This window comes from Macadamia integrifolia, chromosome 3, assembly GCF_013358625.1.
Source record: "Macadamia integrifolia cultivar HAES 741 chromosome 3, SCU_Mint_v3, whole genome shotgun sequence".
NCBI lineage: Eukaryota > Viridiplantae > Streptophyta > Magnoliopsida > Proteales > Proteaceae > Macadamia > Macadamia integrifolia.
In genome coordinates this window covers 2,619,109-2,637,901 of record NC_056559.1, presented here as the reverse complement: position 1 = coordinate 2,637,901, position 18,793 = coordinate 2,619,109, and the positions used below count along the sequence as shown (strand labels likewise).

The 18,793-nt window shown below is 41.6% G+C and overlaps 1 long non-coding RNA gene across 1 annotated transcript; it reads left to right on the top strand.

Annotated features, from left to right (window-relative positions):
* The first annotated feature begins 1,471 nt into the window (after positions 1–1,471).
* Positions 1,472–5,121, top strand: LOC122074962. Its single transcript, XR_006139109.1, has 2 exons — positions 1,472–3,959; positions 4,068–5,121. It is a non-coding gene; the product is annotated as an uncharacterized LOC122074962 (long non-coding RNA).
* The last annotated feature ends 13,672 nt before the right edge of the window (positions 5,122–18,793 follow it).

Here is an 18,793-nt window from a genome sequence, read left to right as displayed (position 1 = left end):
TGTTCGATTTGAAATACTACCAGCCCTAAAAACTAGATCTGAAACAAACCAAATCTGAAATTGCTAGGCCTAGAGAAAACAAATCTTGAAGAAAAACTTACATTTGAACAGAGATGCTTGAAAGCTTGGTTCTTGTCAACTAGATCTAAGCCTTGAACTAGTAAATTAAAATTATTACAACTATAATAACTTGAATAACATGAACCATAAAAATAAAGACATTGCATTAATTAAATAAAATCCATTCCAAAAGTGTTTATAGAAAAAGCAAAGAAGAACTAGAACTAGAGCTGGAGCACAACTAAAACTAGAGAAGAAGAGAGGAAGAGAGGGACGCCCTCTTTGGCTTGGTCGACTCCCTTTTTATAGGGAATAGGGGAGAAAAGTGGAGGTCACCCAAGGGTGGATCCCTTGGACAATTTTGATGAGGTGGCAGGGAGAAAAAGAGAAAAAAAGGAGAGAAAGTATGGGGAGAAAAGGAAAGAAAAAGATTTGTTGGAGGGTAGGAGAGATAGGAAGATAAAATAGGAAAGATTTTTATTTTTCTCCCTTTTTTTCCTTTTTTCTTCCTATTTTTTCTCTTTTTTTTTTTTTTTTTTTTTAGTTTTTCTCTTTTCTTTTTTTTTTTCTTAAACTTTTACAAAACCTCTCTTGGTCGAATTTCTCCTCTTACTGTGATTGATTTGGACAATCTTCTAATTCAATTGGAAATTCCATCCATTCCCCTTGTCTTTAGGAAGGCGGAAAATATGAGATCTTTAACAAAATCTCCAAAAATAGGAGAGATAAAGTGTTCAACGAACAAAGGGAGGAAAAATGGCAGCCAAGGTGGGTCCCTCTTTCTTTGTTGATGTTTGGAATATTCTCTTGTACCCCTGGGACAACTGCAGAAGGGTTGGGCTTGCATCTCGATTCTATTTTGGTCCATTATTCTTTTTCTGATTCGAAAATAATAATCACTTATATGGGTGCCTAAACGAATGTGTATTTTTAATACAACACATCCATCTTATTCAGAATTTTATCCTCTTCGCAGCTATGAAAAGAAATGAGACCTCTTTACGTGTAAAATTGGAGATATGGCACCTGATAGTCCTTAAGGCCTTTAAAATACAAAACCTGCAGAAAGAGAGTAAAACCCAAGGCAGCTCCATTCTAAATATGTAAAAATGCATGCTTATATCCTAATATTTCACACATAAATGTCCTCATCAGATCCCAAATCTCAACTAATATGTAAAATGGCACCTTGTTTGAAGATTGTATTTTGTTTCTTTTCTTTTTTCTTTTTTCCTTTTTCTTTTTGGAGGGGGTGGGGAGGTGGTGTTGTGTTGTGAACACAGCAGCAGCTGTACGCAGGAGTGATAGGAGGAGAATAAGACCTGTAGCTTTGGATGACTGTGTAATAATAGTCTTAACAGAAGCTTGTATTAGTTATAACTATCTTAATAGAATGTTGTTGTGTTAGGAATGACTGTTAAGAGATTGCTTAGAAGATTGTTAGGACAAGTAAATGGGGGATATAAAATAGCAAACAAGGCATGATTATATAAAATTGCTAATTCTTTTCTCTCTTCTTCTTCTTACGAGGTTGCTACCGTCGAAATAGCGGAGTTCTTTCCTGCGTGTTCAATTATTGTTCTTGTCTTCTTAATTTCTAATGTTTGGTGCTTTCATTGACCTTCCGCCATGGTAGAGGGTACCCGTTTCAAACGAATTGATGAATCTATCAAGCTTCTCAGGGATTCATCAGTAGTGCATGGAGAGCGTTTGGACTTCCTTCAATCCAGTGTTATGGAATAACAGAAAGCCATGTCTGAACTAATTCTTTGACTTACTACGATGGATGGGTGATTAAAGCAAGATCTCCACATGACCACTTCGTCTCCTTCGCAAGATTTTTATTCTGATTATCCCAATGATCAACATTCGCCTGGATCTCAAGTTTCTTCGCGGCTTAATCAAATCCAGACACGCACGATACATATGGATTTTCCTCTGTTTAATGGTGAGGATCCGCTAGGTTGGATCTTCAAGGCAGAACGATTCTTTGATTATCACCATACTGCAAATGATCAAAGACTCCTTATATCTTCGTTCCATACGGATGGCAAGGCGTTATAATGGTTTCAATCGATGAGCCGCAACAGCCAATTCGGCACTTGGCCGACGATCACAAAGGCTTTGGAACTCCATTTTGGTTCGTCAAAATTTGAAGACTACCAAGGTGCTCTAGCTAAATTGATGCAGACATCGTTGGTTTCAAAGTACCAGTCGTAGTTTAAAGCCCTGGCCAATCGTACAATCGATATTTCACCCTTCTTCTTGACCAGTTGTTTCGTCTCTGTTTGGCGATCAGACATCCGATGTGAGGTATTAGCTTTTAGGCCTACATCTATGGCCCAAGCTATTGGATTAGCATGATTACAGGAGGCCAAGATTCAAGAATCTAGGCATTCATTCTTGAAACCCAATCAGGTCAAAAGTCCAATTCTTCCTAGCCCTAACCCCAATTTGCTGATTAGCTCACAACCTCATCGCATTCCTTTAAGATGCCTTTCTCCGGCTGAGATGCAAGTTCGAAGAGACAAAGGTCTGTGTTACAACTGCGATGAGAAATTCGCACCAGGTCATCGGTACAAATCTTGTCAATTTTTCTTGCTCGCTGGTGAGGATGACAATGAGTTACAGTTGTAAGATTCAAGGATCAATGAACTCCATGGTGCCAGGTTCTTTTCCAAACTAGATCTTTGTGCTGGCTATCACCAAATCAGAATTCGGTCATCAGATATCCATAAGACAGCATTTTGCACCCACGATGGCCATTTTGAATTTCTGGTCGTGCCGTTTGGTCTCACAAACGCTCCTTCCACCTTCCAAGCCACTATAAATTCTCTGTTTCGACCATTCTTAAGTAAGTTTGCACTTTTTTTTTTTTTTAGGATGTGCTGGTCTACAGTAAGTTCTGGACTGTCCATCTGACCCATTTAAAAGAAGTCTTGCATGTTTTGCACCACCATGTATTCTATGCTAAAAGATGCAAGTGTTCTTTTGGACAATCATCGATTTAGTACTTAGGCCATATGGTTTCAGCTCAAGGGGTCGAAATGGATAAGAATAAAATTTTTGCAATTTTAGAATGGCCTATTCCTCGATCACATAAAGCCTTGTGGGATGTTAGGTCTAATTGGTTACTACAGGCCTTTTGTGAGAAACTATGCCAGCATTGCTGCTCCCTTGACAGAACTTCTTAAGAAAGGTGCTTTTACTTGGTCTACTACAGCTCAAGAGGCCTTTGAAAAGTTACAGAAGGCCATGACGAAAGTTCTAGTTTTGGCTCTGCCAAATTTTTCGATACCATTTATTGTTGAAATTGATGCTTCTGGGTTTGGTATTGGTGTTGTACTATCACAATACAACCACCCCATTGCTTTCTTTAGCAGGAAAGTATCCAATAAAATGCAAGCAGCTTCCACCTTTGTTCTTGAAATGTATACTATTACAGGAGGCTGTTGTTAAGTGGCGTCAATATTTGCTTGGTAAAAAATTTTATATTCGAACTGATCAACGAAGTTTGAAAGGGTTAACTGAGCATACAATCCAAACTTCGGAATAACAACAGTGGCTCTCGAAACTTTTGGGCTTTGTTTTTGAGATCTCATATAGACCCGGCAAAGAAAATGTGGTGGTCGATGCGCTCTCTCGTGCACCTTTGGAGTTTATGGGCTTCCTTGCATTTTCAACTCCATCATTTGATTTTTGGCTCAGTCACGTTCAGAAGTCCTCTCAAGCTTTGAACTTCAAGATATTTGCATTGGCTTGGCAAGTGACCCCCCTTCTTATTGTGGGTATTTTCTCCGTGATGGATTACTATACTATAAAAATCGATTGGTGCTAGCAGCTGATTCCTCCCTCCGCGATATGTTACTTCAAGAATTTCATTCTTCTCCTATAGGGAGGTATGGTTTTCTACGTACATATGCTCACATAGCAGCAAATTTTTTTTTGGAAAGGCATGCGGTCTTATGTCAAATAGTTTGTTGCCCATTGCTCAATTTTGCCAGCAGATTTCATCGTTGAACACATCTCTAGTGGGTCTCTTACAGCCTCTGCCCATTCCAGAGCGTGTTTGGGAAGATTTTGCTATGGATTTCATAACGGGTCTTCCGAATTCAAGTGGTAAGACTCTGATTTTTGTGGTTGTCGATCGATTGACCAAATATGGTCATTTCAGTGCTCTGCCTAGTAATTTCACTAGTCATAGAGTGGCAGCAGTGTTTGCATCCGATATTATGCGGCTTCATGGTCTCCCATGCTCCATTGTCAGTGATAGGGATCCATAGTTTCTTAGTACCTTTTGGAAAGAGTTATTCAGACTTCAAGACACCACACTTTCCATAAGTAGTGCCTATCACCCCCAGTCCGATGGCCAGACCGGGGTGTTAAATCGCTATTTAGAAATGTATTTGAGGAGTTCTGTGTTAGATGAACCCAATCAATGGGTTAAATTTTTGTCGTGGGCTGATTATTGGTATAATACGTCTTTCCATACGGTAGCGGGCATGACACCTTTTCAAGTTTTGTATAGTCGCTCCCCACCTACTATTGTACACTACATTCTGGGTTCATCCCTCAATGAGGTTGTCGACCAAGATCTTCAAACTAGAGATGGTGTTTTTCAACGGCTCAAACTCAACCTTACTTCTGCTCAAACGCGGATGAAAAATCAGGCGGATAAACAAAGGGTGGACAAACAATTTGGGCCTGGTGATTGGGTATTGTAAAACTGCAGCCTTATCGCCAACAACCTATTGCTTTGTAGCTCAATCAAAAACTTGTGCGACACTTTTTTGGGCCTTTTGAACTATATAAACTTGAGTTGCTAGAGATTGTGCATATTCATCCTATATTTCACATTTCCATCCTCAAGAAATAATTGGGTAATCCGGTGAATCAAGTGGTTCCATTACCACTTGTGCAACCTGCTGATGACATTGTTGCTCAACCGATTGCTGTTATGAACTACCTTCATGTTCAGTGGTAGGGCAATTGGGTTCTTCAGACATTGGTACAGTGGGAGGGATGTGTAATAACAGTCTTAATAAAAGCTTGTCTTAGTTATAACTGTCTTAACAGAATGTTGTTGTGTTAGGAGTGACTGTTAAGAGATTGATTAAAAGATTGTTAGGACAAGCAAATGGGGAATTGGAGACTGTGGATACGCGCACGGTCTCAGGTTCGATTCCCCATCTATGCATCTGCGATTTAAGTAGAGACTGGTAGTGGGTTGCTGTGCTAATCTCCCCGAGGATTAGTCGAGGTGCGCGTAAGCTGGCCCGAACACCTTGGTTAACAAATTCTTCTTCTTCTTAGGAGGTTGCTACCCTCGAAGTAGCAGAGTTCTTTCCTGTGTGTTCAATTCTTGTTCTTGTCTTCTTAATTTCTAACATGTTGAGGGTGTGGGGAATGATTGGGAATACATATCAGTATTGTCGACAATGATACCTGTAAGGAAAAACATGAATGCCTTTCACAATATATATATATATAAATATATATAATATGGGACATAAATTGACAACTGAAAGTCCAAGAGCTAGTTGTTTTATTCGAATACATTTCAAGTTTTATTCAAGAAACCATTGTGATATTATTGTTGCTTCTATTGAGCTTCTTAATTCCTCTCATATTTTCTACTTCGTTGTGTTTGTTTCCTAGTAAAAGCCATGTTAAAGGAAAATTCTCAAGTAGAATCTTAAGTTTTTACCACACCCCAATTCCAGTTAGACCCAACTTACCATTAGGAATACCGGTGGTGTGAGTAAGACACGTACCTGTCTTACAAACCTACCAGGATCTCTGATAATAGTACTTTAACATTTCACAATCTCACATCACAAACCAACCATAAGCAGCGGAATCAGAGTATAATAGCGGAATCATCATAAATAAAATGGGGAAAATCTCTAATGATAGAATAATATTCATAACTGAGTTATTCTTTTACAATCATCCATGATGTATAACTAATAAGTTTAAAAGAAATGTATCATCCACAAACTCGTATCAAAATCATCAAAAATACACCAAACACCTCATGGTGCCACGTATAAATAGAAATCACAAGCACAGTCTGGGCCAAACTCCTCCGTCCGGCATCCACCAGTCGCTCACTTCGTACTCGGGTCTGGAGGATAAAAAAGTCACTAGCCACAGGCATGACCATACCTGCATCATCATCTAAAAAGTAGGTATATGTGGGGTGAGATTTTCAACTCGCTTAGTGAGGGGTGGGGTCAAGTACATCCAAGCAAGACAATAGTAATAATAATTCATGATGCATGATAGCAAAAATTAAACACATAGTCCATGATGCTCATAATGCAGTTCATTTATTTATTATCCACTTAACAATACAACTAAGTCTGGTAAAATGCTACTACAACACATTAGGTTGTATCCTTCGTCTCTGAACCACCATCGACTACGCAAGGATACAAAACCTAGCCATGAATAGAAGCATGTCGGTCCCTGTATGCATCCATGGGTCACCCAAAAAACCCTTGATAACCCCCTCGTGGCAGTCAAGGCACCAGTAACACATCAGCCACACCGAAATGGTTCCCTCCTCCGACAATAATCATATCGTACTGCGGGTGTAGCATTCCAGAAAGGCACATCGAACATTCCACAATGGGTTATCCAACACCGTTATCCCTATTGGCAAGGGTTCGTATGATAGGGATTGATACCTAACCACATATATGCTACATGCCTTCATGGTGATATAGTTAGAATGAATTACATGATACCGGGAAGACCTCAGCCACAAAGTGTAATCCATCTTCAAATATAGTCCTGGGTACACGATACCAGCGAAACCTTGGCCACAAAGTGAAACCCGAGACCGTTTACCTAATCAATCGTGCATATCACAGTTGAGTATGGACTACGCAACATCGGTATCAATCTTCGGGCACAAAGCATATCCATATCCAAATGCAATCCCAGGGTACACGATACCAGCGAGACCTTGGCCACAAAGTGTAACCCATGACTACAACTAACTCTAATGCATATAATCAATGCATGAATGCAACATACATACGATAATCACGGCATCAATACCACTTTCGCCACGCAGAATTCTGTCTCGCACACACAACCATACACACGGCGGTACCGGTACCACCTCGACCACATCGGATCCTGTCATACATCTTCATACAATTCATATCATAATCGTAGAATCCTAAATGTAACCAATCATCATCATATTGGAGCAATTACAATTAAACATATAATTCTAAGCATGTGAGCAATTTAATAATAATAAACATTCTAAGAATAAACACAGTCCATCCCCCACCTGGTTTTTGTTCGAGTGTGCTAGGGTTCAAGTACGACCACCAATCGATCAACTAAAATCTAACCTCGAGGTTCATATGCATCATTATCCTAGGGACAAAGGGATCCGAATATTAATACATGTCAGAAACATTGGGAGGGGCCCAACATGGGTCACCCTCAAAGGGTACGGACAATATCCATCAGTGATAATAATGTCACTGGAAACAGGGTCTTTTCCCATCGAAAATATCAATCCTGTTTTCGATGGTGGGGATAGAAAGCTCACAAGCCTCTGAGATCCACCAAAAATATGCCACTAGAAGTAGGCCCAGAGGATCCGGTGGGCTATTTCTGGTGGTGGTTCATAATAGTCCACTCATTTTGGGGCTTTCTGACTTTGGCCCGATCATCGGGATTTGTTCCATATAGTTTGTAGGGGATGTTCTTAGCATCATTCTAATCCAATAAAATCTCAATTCCACTAAGCCATTTGAGAGATACATTGATCGAACGATCAAAACCCTAGTTAGTCATTTGGCACTACTTGTTGTTGGAGCTCATCAGGCTTGGTTCGAGCTCGGTAACAACACTGGGAGGGTAGAACATGAATTCTATGACCTCAAAATGGTTTGTACACTAAGATTCCATCAATACCTAGCTTTATCTAGGTCAAAATGAAGAGAGAGAGTGGTGGAAGGGAGTGTACTTACCTCTGGCAATGATTCCAACAATTAGGCGGCAACCAGCACCAAGGTAAGCCTTCTTCCTTCTTCTTCCCCTTCTTCTTCTTCCTTTCTCTCCTCCATTATGTTGGACATAAGAGAAACGAGGAATGAATTCCTCATTTCTTACTTAAGTGTTAATCTTGGACCTTAGGGTTTATTTGGTTGGATCCAATTTGGACCAATCGGGTGATTATGACTTTCAAAACCCGAGAACCAGTCCACTTAGGTTTGAAACACATTCACGTCATGAGGAAAATGTGGGGGATTATTTGGGATCATTTGAGACTATTTACAATGCGAGTGTCGGGACCCACGAGCATCGACACCATGACAGCAGCCTGTTATGTTCATCGAAAATAGCCCATCAAATTTAGGCTCAGTGGATCCGATGGCATATTTCTAGTGTCCAAGACTGCTTACTATCTTGGCTGCTTGTAGTCCAATAGCTGGTCTTGCATGTGTGGTTGCCCTCGGCCATGCTCAAGGCCTTTTGGCAATTTCGATACATGTCAAGATTTATGTGTGAGCAATCAGGTCGCTTACCGTCTGGGATCAGAAGGTATGAATCCCCTCCAGTTAGACTTGCACGCGATGCACAAACATGTGGGGTCATCTCTCCCCCTTTGATAATGGTCGGCTATGAGCCAAAACCTGACTGTGCTTCCGATCTTTAGTCCGAGACCTATCACAATAGTTTAAATTAGATCGAGTCAGTGCACGGGTGTAACATTCCCCTCCACCTTGCAAGAATTTCCTCTTTGAAATTAAGCATACCTGGAAAATCAAACAATCCAGGATACTGCTTCATCATCTCATCTTCTCGCTCCCAATATGCTTCCTGCTCAGGGTGGTTCATCTATTTCACTTTGACGAAGGAAACGATGAGGTTGTGAAGAACATGCTCTTTTCGGTCAATAATCTTCTCCGAAAACTCCATGTAGGCAAAATCCTTGTTCAACTCATGGGGATATGTAAGTCAAGATGTGATGGGTTTGGGAATGTACTTCCTCAATATAGAAACATAGAAGACATCATGTGTACCCTCCAACTCTAGTGGTAAAGCTATCTAGTAAGCTACCAGTCTGATCCTCTCCAGTATGTCGTATGATCCCATGAACCTTGGACTAAGTTTTCCCTTCTTACCAAACCGCATCACTCCTTTAACTGGGGAGATCCATAAGAACACCTTGTCTCCAACACCAAACTCCAGATATTTCATCCTAACATCTGCATAGTTTTTCTTCCTAGATTGAGCTGCCTTGATCCTTTCCCTAGTCACATTCACCTTCTCACTAGTAGCATGTATCAAGTCTGGACCCAAAATATGCCGTTCACCAACCTCATCCCAATAGAGTGGAGTTCGGCACCTTCTGCCATACTGTGCCTCAAATGGGGACATTTCGATGGTGGCTTAATAACTGTTGTTGTAGGAGAACTTAATAAGAGAAATGTGCTCATCTCAACTATAACTTATATCTAAGGCATATGCTCGGAGTAGGTCCTCCAATATTTGAATAGTCCTTTCCGATTGACCATCGGTCTGAGGGTGAAAGGCTATGCTGAAATTCAACTGTTTACCCTTAGCCTTTTGCACACATGTCTAGAACTTGGAAGTGAACTTGGGATCTCAATCAGAGATGATACTAACTAGCACACCATGCAATATGATGCTGTTATCAACATACAACATGGTCAACTTGTCCATAGAAAATGTGATCTTGATTGGGATAAAGTGAGCTGCCTTGGTCAAGCGATCCAAAACTACCCAAATGACATCCATACCCTTCTGTGTGTGCGGTAGGCCTGTAACAAAGACCATGGTAATATTCTCCCATTTTCACTCTGAAATAGGTAGGGACTGTAACAACCCATGGGGCCTTTATCTTTCTGCCTTGACTTGTTGGCATGTGAGGCATCTAGACACATGCGTGGCCACATCATTTTTCATTCCTTTCCACCAGTAAGAGCCTTTGAGGTCCTTATACATTTTAATACTGCTGAGGTGAATGGAGTATGGAGAGCTATGTGCCTCTCTCAAAACTGTATCTCTCAAATCACTATCACTAGGCACACATAACCTCCCTTTGAACTTGAGAATCCTGTTTTCAGTTATAGAGAAATTCGAGTCCTTTTGGGTTCCTTCCTGGCATTCTGCTATCAGCTTCTGCAACTCTGCATCAGTAACCTGAGCTGCAGTGATCCTATCCACCAGACTATGTTGTACCACCAATGCCAATAGTGACAAGGTGACACCTTCTACTAATAGCTCCAAGTCTAGCTTCCTACCCACCTTTATGAGATGCTCATTGGTGGTCAGTGATGCAAGAGTCAGTGACTGGGATTTCTGACTAAGTGCATCAGCTACCACATTGGCCTTTCCAGGATGACAGTGAATAGTACAATTATAATCCTTCATCAGCTCTAACCAATGCCTCTATCTCATGTTGAGCTCTTTTCGGGTGAAAAAATACTTAAGGCTCTTATGGTCGCTGAAGATCTCACTCTTCTCACCATGCAGGTAGTGTCTCCAGATTTTCAGTCCAAAAATCATAACTGCTAACTCCAAATCATGGGTGGGGTAGTTCTTCTCATAATCCTTCAACTGACGGGATGCATAAGAAATGACCTTCCCGTGCTACATCAATACACATCCCAATCCTAGCTTGGAGGTATCATTATACAAAACCATACCACCTGTATTGGTTAGAATAGTTAAAACTTGAGCTGATACCAACCTTTGCCTTAGTTCTTGAAACTCTTCTCGCAAACATCGGACCACTCAAACTTTACACCCTTTTGTGTAAATTTGGTCATTGGGGTAGCAATGTAGGAGAAGTTTTCGATAAACCTCCTGTACTATCCAGCCAATCCTAGAAAACAACGTATGTCTGCTACACTTTTGGGAGTCTTCCATTCTAAAACTGCTTTCACCTTGCCTGGGTCAACCTCTATACCCTTATCTGAAACAATGTGGCTTAGGAATGCCACCTATGACAACCAAAACTCACACTTGCTGAATTTGGCAAAGAGTTGGTCTCCCTCAGCCATTGTAGTAATAACCTCAGGTGAACAACATGCTCCTCTGCACTCTTGGAGTAGACCAAAATGTCATCAATGAATACAATCACAAACTTATCCAAGGCATCCTAGAATACTTGATTCATCAAATCCATAAATGCTGCCAATGCATTAGTCAACCCAAATGACATCACTAAGAACTCATAATGTCCATACCTTGATCTGAAGGCTGTCTTATTGACATCACTATCCTTGATCCTGAGCTAACGGTAGCCCGATCTAAGGTGAATCTTGAAAAATACCTTGGCACCCTACAACTGATCAAATATCTATCCTTGGCAAAAGATACCGGTTCTTGATGGTTAGCTTATTAAGCTCCTGGTAATCAATGCACAGCCTCATACTTCCATCCTTCTTTTTGATGAACAACACCGGTGCTTCCCATGGAGACACACCAGTAGGTCTAGTGAATCTCTTCTTCAGAAGGTCCTGAAGTTGCACCTGTAATTCCTTTAACTCTATGGGGGCCATGCAGTAAGGAGCCTTTGACACTGCTGCCGAGCCAGGGAGTATTTCTATAGCAAACTCTATCTCTCAGTCCAGGGGTAAACCTGTCAAGTCATCTGGGAATACATCGAAAAATTCCCTCACCACATCAAGCTCGATCAATAGCCTAATCTCTATCTCAGTATCCATCACAGATGCTAATTAGCCTTGACATCCCTTATCTAGTAGCTTCTTCATCTGAAGCGCGGATATGATAACCTTCTTGGGTTTCTAAGGCTTATCCCCTTGGAACACAAACTCATCATCATCACAAGGTCTGAAAAATGGTAATTTACTTTGCACATAGTACACTAGCTCTGTATGTAGACAACTAGTCCATTCTTAAAATCATGTCAAAGTCGGTCATATCCAACTCGATCAAGTGAGCATTCAACTCATGTCCACCTATGGTCACCGAGCAAGGCTTATATACATAGTTCAGACCTACTACACCTTCCTGTAGGGGTGTTCACAGCCAAACATTGAGTCAGTCCCTTGTGTGGAATTCTCATCTTCTTTTCAAATGCCGATGACATAAACCAATGCAAGGCTCTTGAGTCAAATAACACATGTGCAGGCAATAATGATATCAATAATGTACCTATGAGGGCTGTGCTGGTCTAGGGGCTGAATATGTCTGCTAAGGCCTAGGTGGCATAGTGTATGGTGCATCACTTGGCCTTTGGTGGGGGCATGTCCTCGCCATATGGCCCAGCTTATCACAGTGAAAGCACTTTGGGCTCGATCCTGAAGACTGAGACACAACACTAGATCGGGAGGACTGGGAAGTCTGACTAGCTTTAGGATTCCTGAATTGCACTAAAGTTGGGTTGATATAAGGCACTTGGAAGGGCTTGCTACCTCCCCTGGAATTAGTAGATCCCACTGGCTTCTTTCCCGTTCCTTGCTGGACTGTGAAGTTATCTCTATGTCGGTCTTCAATAGATTTGGCCACTTTGACCACTTCAGTATAGGTCTGCAGTTTCAACCCTACAATGGTTAACCCAATACCTGGCCTCAACCCTTTCTCAAACTTCTTTGATTTAGCTCTATCACCTCTGAGATGCTCAACAGTAAAATGGTATAGCTCCTCAAAACGTTGTTGATACTCGAGCACAGACCGGGAACCTAAAACCAATTGAGAGAACTCACTCTCTCTCCTATCCCTGAAGCTTTTCAGAAAGTAGTTCTCAAAGAAGGCCCCTTTGAAGTCTGCCCAAGTAGGGTTTGGGTTATTTGCCCTCAGAATAGGCTCAATAGCACTCCACAGCACTCCACCAATCATCTACTCCGTTTTGCAACTAATAGTCCACACACAAAATTTTCTTCTCTTCAGTGCAGCCCATCAGTCTAAAAACTTTCTCCATTCCACCAATCCATCTTGATGGATACAACAGGTCTTGGCCCACCTTTTAGAAGCATGGGGGCCTAAGCTGTTAAAACTTCTCCATCATTTTCATCATGTCTATCCAGCCCTCTACATGAGCCTTGGCTTGATCTGGCCTCAGGTCTTGCACATCCCTATGCACTTTTTGATGCCCTTTCCCATGCACCTATACCCCATCAGATGTTTGAAGGGTAGCCGATCCAGTGGGTATTGGAACGGGTGCCGATGGAGTTGGAGGTTCTGGCGGTGCATTACGGGCTTCCATTGCCGATTGGATCCTATTATCGATCCCAACCATAAACTTTTTTTGCCTTTCCTCAACTCCCCACATCATGTTATCAATAATGGATGCCACATCCTTGGATGTAAGTACCAACGGAGCCTGGGGTGCATTGCGGGGTCTACCCCGATTCTGTGTAGGGGAAACGAGAGGTGACGGCCGTGATTGGGATTGGGATCGTGTGTTCTAGCATGAAATGACTCCTATAGAGGAATTCGATTAGTGCACATGCATATACAAGGTTACATGTAATTGGAACACACATATACATAGTGGGTCCCACACGTATACGATAGGAAAAAATTAGGGTTAGGGCATGCATAAGTGGGGTCCACAAATATTAGCATCCGATTGCACACGTATCCCAAAGGGACACATCATTGAAGTAACAAAATAAAAAATTTAGATTTGAAAAATAAAAATATTTATTTTCCAAATAATTCCACCGAAAATAGGGGAATTTTTCACCGGAAATGGATTAATCCATTGAAAATATCAGTGTTATTTCTAGTGGATAAAATAGAGAGCAAACTGAGACTTTTATTTCATCGGAAATAGGCATCGAAAGCAAGTCCAGTGTTTCCAGTGTGTTGTTTTTGGTGGTTCCAAAACAGCTATGAATAGGCTCGGGTTTGGGTTTCATTGTACAAATTCCTATTCTCACTTGTGGAAAAGGTGTGGAAACGGCCAAGGAGAGTTTTTCAACCCATTCCCTACCTTCCTTTCACTATTTCGTGATCGATTGGCGCAACACATGCATCAAAGACACATTTCTCCTCTCTGCAACCTAGTTTTGTGATTTTCTTCTCTGTTAGCTTCACATTCAACCATTGAACTAGGTTTTCATTCTTAAATCCCTAGGAATCATATTGCAACGATGTCTGGAAGCCATGTACGTACCCGACGTGCCGTTAAACAAGAGGAGCAAGATGCCACCACTCAGTTTAACCCAATCCAATTTTGCTCTGTGGCTAAGCAAGACCGTTGGGAACTGTTCAAGCACCACAACATGGACTCGAGAGTCTATGTGAGGATAAATGACTTTCGTGCATTCTGTCTCTACTAACGGTTTGATGAAGTCGGGTGGTACCGCATCATGAAACCCAACAAGTACTACTACCCTACACTGGTCAAGTTATTCTACTCCAACCTATAATACGTGAACCAAGGTACTGAAGAGATGTGGATCACCTCTTATGTGAAGGCAGTGGAGATCTCCTTTGACATGGGGTAATTGGCCAATATTCTGATAGTCAGTAATATCGGTGACCTGGTGTACTACCCCACCTCGGTCTCCAACTTATGACTTCTAGAGTCCAGATACCTTTCAGGAGATAAACTACATGCTCAGTAAGGAGGCCAAGGGATGGAACCGTTCAGTCAACTATCTTACTACTCCAAAGGTCTTCTGTTATGTGGTTTAGTTGAATTTCCTTCCGACTTGTGGGCACTATGATGAGGTATCCACACTGTACGCTTATGCAACCTACTGCGTGTACATGGGGACGTTGATACGTCTCCCTTACCTCTTGATGTGGACCATGGTAACTCGGTCTAAGGGGTAGGTTCGCTAAGTTGAGAACCTATACTATGGGAGAATACTGACTGACATCTTCCGCCTCTTTGGGGTGGATTTAGAAGGAGAGGCATGCTTGGGTGAAGAGGTCATAGACTTCAACAAAGATTCTCTGAGGAAGATCTCCCTAAATATGAGGGAGGTGACAACTATTCCAGGGGAGGGTCAGTAGCCAATGGAGGTAGAGGGTGGCGATGTCGGTAATGTTGGAAGCGATGCTAGTGATGTTGATGGAGGTGTTCATGGTGCAGGAGGAGAAGCTGCTAGGGTTAGTGGGGTTCCACCACCTGATCCCCAGACTATGGGTTCTATGGCTACTTCTACTTCTTGGGGCACTAGGAGTGTGAGGCCTTACGATCTCAATGATGTTATGGCCTGCATAGACACATCACTGATGAGAAGCATAGATGGTCGTCTCAACAGCATCGACAAGACCTATTGTCTTATAGATAATAGAGTGGCCTCCCTAGAGGCAAAGATGCAAGCAATGGTCTTCCATCTTGGTATTCCGGTTCCTCCTCTAGGAACGCATGGTCCGAACCAAGCTCAAGGCTAGGGACAGAACTAGTAGCAGAATCAAGAGCAGCAAGAGTAGTGGCATGTTTGCCACTGTAGTTTTTAAGATTTTCCTTTTCATGTATTATTGAAGTTTAATGTTTTAGGTTTAGTTGAACTTTCATTTTATGTCATTTTCTTCTTTTATTTACATTTCTAGTCTTCAGGCTAGCTAGGATTTTTTGCTTTTCGTAATTTAATTTTATAAAATGTGTAAGCTATGTAATCAAGTTCTCTAATATAATGAAACGACTTTAACACCTATACTTGTCTCATAATTGTGAAATTTCTATTATTGTTGTCTTGAGATTTTTATTTAATCCTAATTTTCCCAAGTCATGGTTCGATCGAGAATGTGAGTTAAGGCAGAGCTTCACGCTCTGATACCATAGCTTTCACACCCCAATTTCAGTTACAACCAACTTACCATTAGGAATACCGATGGTGTGAGTAAGACACGTACCTATCTTACAAATGTACCAGGATCTCTGATAACAGTACCTTAACATCACAATTTCACATCACAAACCAACCATAAATAGCGGAATCAGAATATAATAGCGGAATCATCATAAATAAAATGGGAAAAATCTCTAATGATAGAATAATATTCATAACTGAGTTATTCTTTTACAATTATCCATGACATATAATTAATAAGTTTAAAAGAAATGTACCATCCACAAACTCGTATCAAAATCACAAAAAATATGCCAAACACCTCATGGTGCTGCGTATGCATAGAAATTATAAGCACAATCTGGGCCATGCTCCTCCACATCCGACATCCACCAATCGCTCACTCCTTACTTGGGTCCGGAGGACAAAGAGTCACTAGCTACAGGCACGATCGTACCTACATCATCATCTAAAAAGTGTGTATACGTGGGGTGAGCTTTCCAACTCGCTCAGTGAGAAGTGGGGTCAACCACATCAAAGTAAAAAAATAGTAATAATAATTCATGATGCATGAAAGCAGAAATTAAACACATAGTCCATGATGCTCGTGAGGCAGTTCATATATTTATTATCCACCTAACCATACAATTAAGTATGGTAAAATGCTACTACAATGCATTTTGTTGTATCCTTCGTCTCGAAACCGCCATCGACAATATAAGGATACAAACCCTAGCCGTGAATAGAAGCCTACTGGTCCCTATATGCATCCATGGCTTACCCAGATAAACCCCTGATAACCCCCTCCGGGTAGTCAAGGCACCAGTAACACATTGGCCATGCTAGACAGGTTCCCGCCTCAGGCAGCAATCACATCGTACCATGGGTGTGGCATTCTAGAAAGGCACATCGAACATACCCCAATGGGTTATCCAACACATTTACCCTGGTTGGCAAGGGTTAGTAGCATAGGGAGTGATACCTAACCACATATATGCTACATGTCTTCATAGTGATACAGTTAGTATGAATTACACAATACTAGCAAGACCTCGGCCACAAAGTGTAAACTATCTCTGAATATAGTCCTGGGTACACGATACCAGTGAGACCTTGGCCACAAAGTGAAACCCGAGACCATTTACCTAATCTAGCATGCATATCGTAGTTGAGTATGGACTACGCAACACTGGTACCAATCGTCGGCCACGAAGCATATCCATATCTAAATGCAGTCCCAGGGTACATGATACCAGCAAGACCTTGGCCATAAAGCGTATCCATATCTAAATGCAGTCCCGGGGTACATGATCCCAGCGAGACCTTGGCCATAAAGTATGAACCACGACTACAACTAACTCTAATGCACATAATCAATGCATGAATAACATACATATGGTAATCATGGCACCGATACTACCTCAGCCACGTCAGATTCCATCTCACACAGACAACCATACACACGGTGATCACGGTATTAGTACCACCTCGGCCACACCGGATCCCGTCATACATCTCCATGCAATTTATTTCATAATCATAAAATACCAAATGTAACCTATCATCATCATATTTGAGCAATTACAATTAAACATATAATTCTAAGCATGTCAACAATATAATAATAATAAACATTCCAAGAATAAACACAATCCATCCCTCACCTGGTTTTTGTTTGAGTGTGCTAGGGTTCATGTATGGCCACCGACTGATCAACTCGAATCCAACCTTGGGGTTTGTGTGCATCATTGTCCTAGGAACAAAAGGAACCAAACATCAATACGTGTTGAGAACATCAGGAGGGGCCCACATGGGTCACCCCCAAAGGGTACAGACAATATCCATCAGTGATAGTAATGTCACTAGAAACAACCATCGGAAATAGCGTCTTTTCCCACCAAAAATATCAGTCATGTTTCCAGTGATGGGGACAGAGAGATCATAAGCCTCTGAGGTCCACCTGAAATATGCCACCAAAAGCAGGCCCAGTGGATTCAGTGGGCTGTTTCTGATGGTTGTTCAGAACAGTCCACTCATTTTGGGGCTTTTTGGCTCGAGCCTGATCATCGGGATTTGTTTCATGGAGTTTGTAGGGGATATTCCTAGCATCATTCTAAGCCAATAAAATCTCAATTCTACTGAGCCATTTGGGAGATACGTCGATCGAACGATCCAAACCCTAGTTGGTCATTTGGCACTACTTGTTACCGGAGCTCATCGGGCTTGGTTCGAGCTCAGAAACAAAATCGTGAGGGTAGAACACGCATTCTATGACATCAACATGATTTGTACACTAAGATTCCATCCATACCTAGCTTTTTATAGGTCAAAATGAAGAGAGAGACTGGTGGAAGGGAGTGTACTTACATCCGACAACGATTTTGGCAACTAGGCGACAACCGATAGCAAGGTAAGCCTTCTTCCTTCTTTTTTCGCTTCTTCTTCTTCCTTTTTCTCCTCTTTCTCTCCTCCTTTACATTGGACACAAGAGAATTGAGGAATGAATTCCTCATTTCTTACTTAAATGTTAATCTTGAACCTTAGGGTTTGTTTGGTTGGACCCAATTTGAACCAATCGAGTTATTATGACTTTCGGAACCTGAGAACCCAACCACTTAGGTCTGAAAAGCGTTCACATCATAAGGAAAATGTGTGGGATGATTTGGATCATCCGAGACTATTTAAGATGCTAGTGGCAGGACCCACGAGTATCGACACCATAACAACCTATTATGTTCACCCAAAATAGCCCACCGGATTCAGGCCCAGTGGACCCGATGGCATATTTCTGATGGTCAAGACAACATACTGTCTTGACTGCTTGCTATCGAATAGCTGGTCTTGCAGGGGTGGTTGCTCTCGGCCATGCTCAAGGCCTTTCGACAACTTTGATACGTGCCGGGATTTATGGGTGAGGAGTCAGGTCACTTACCATCTGGGATTGAAAGGTACGAATC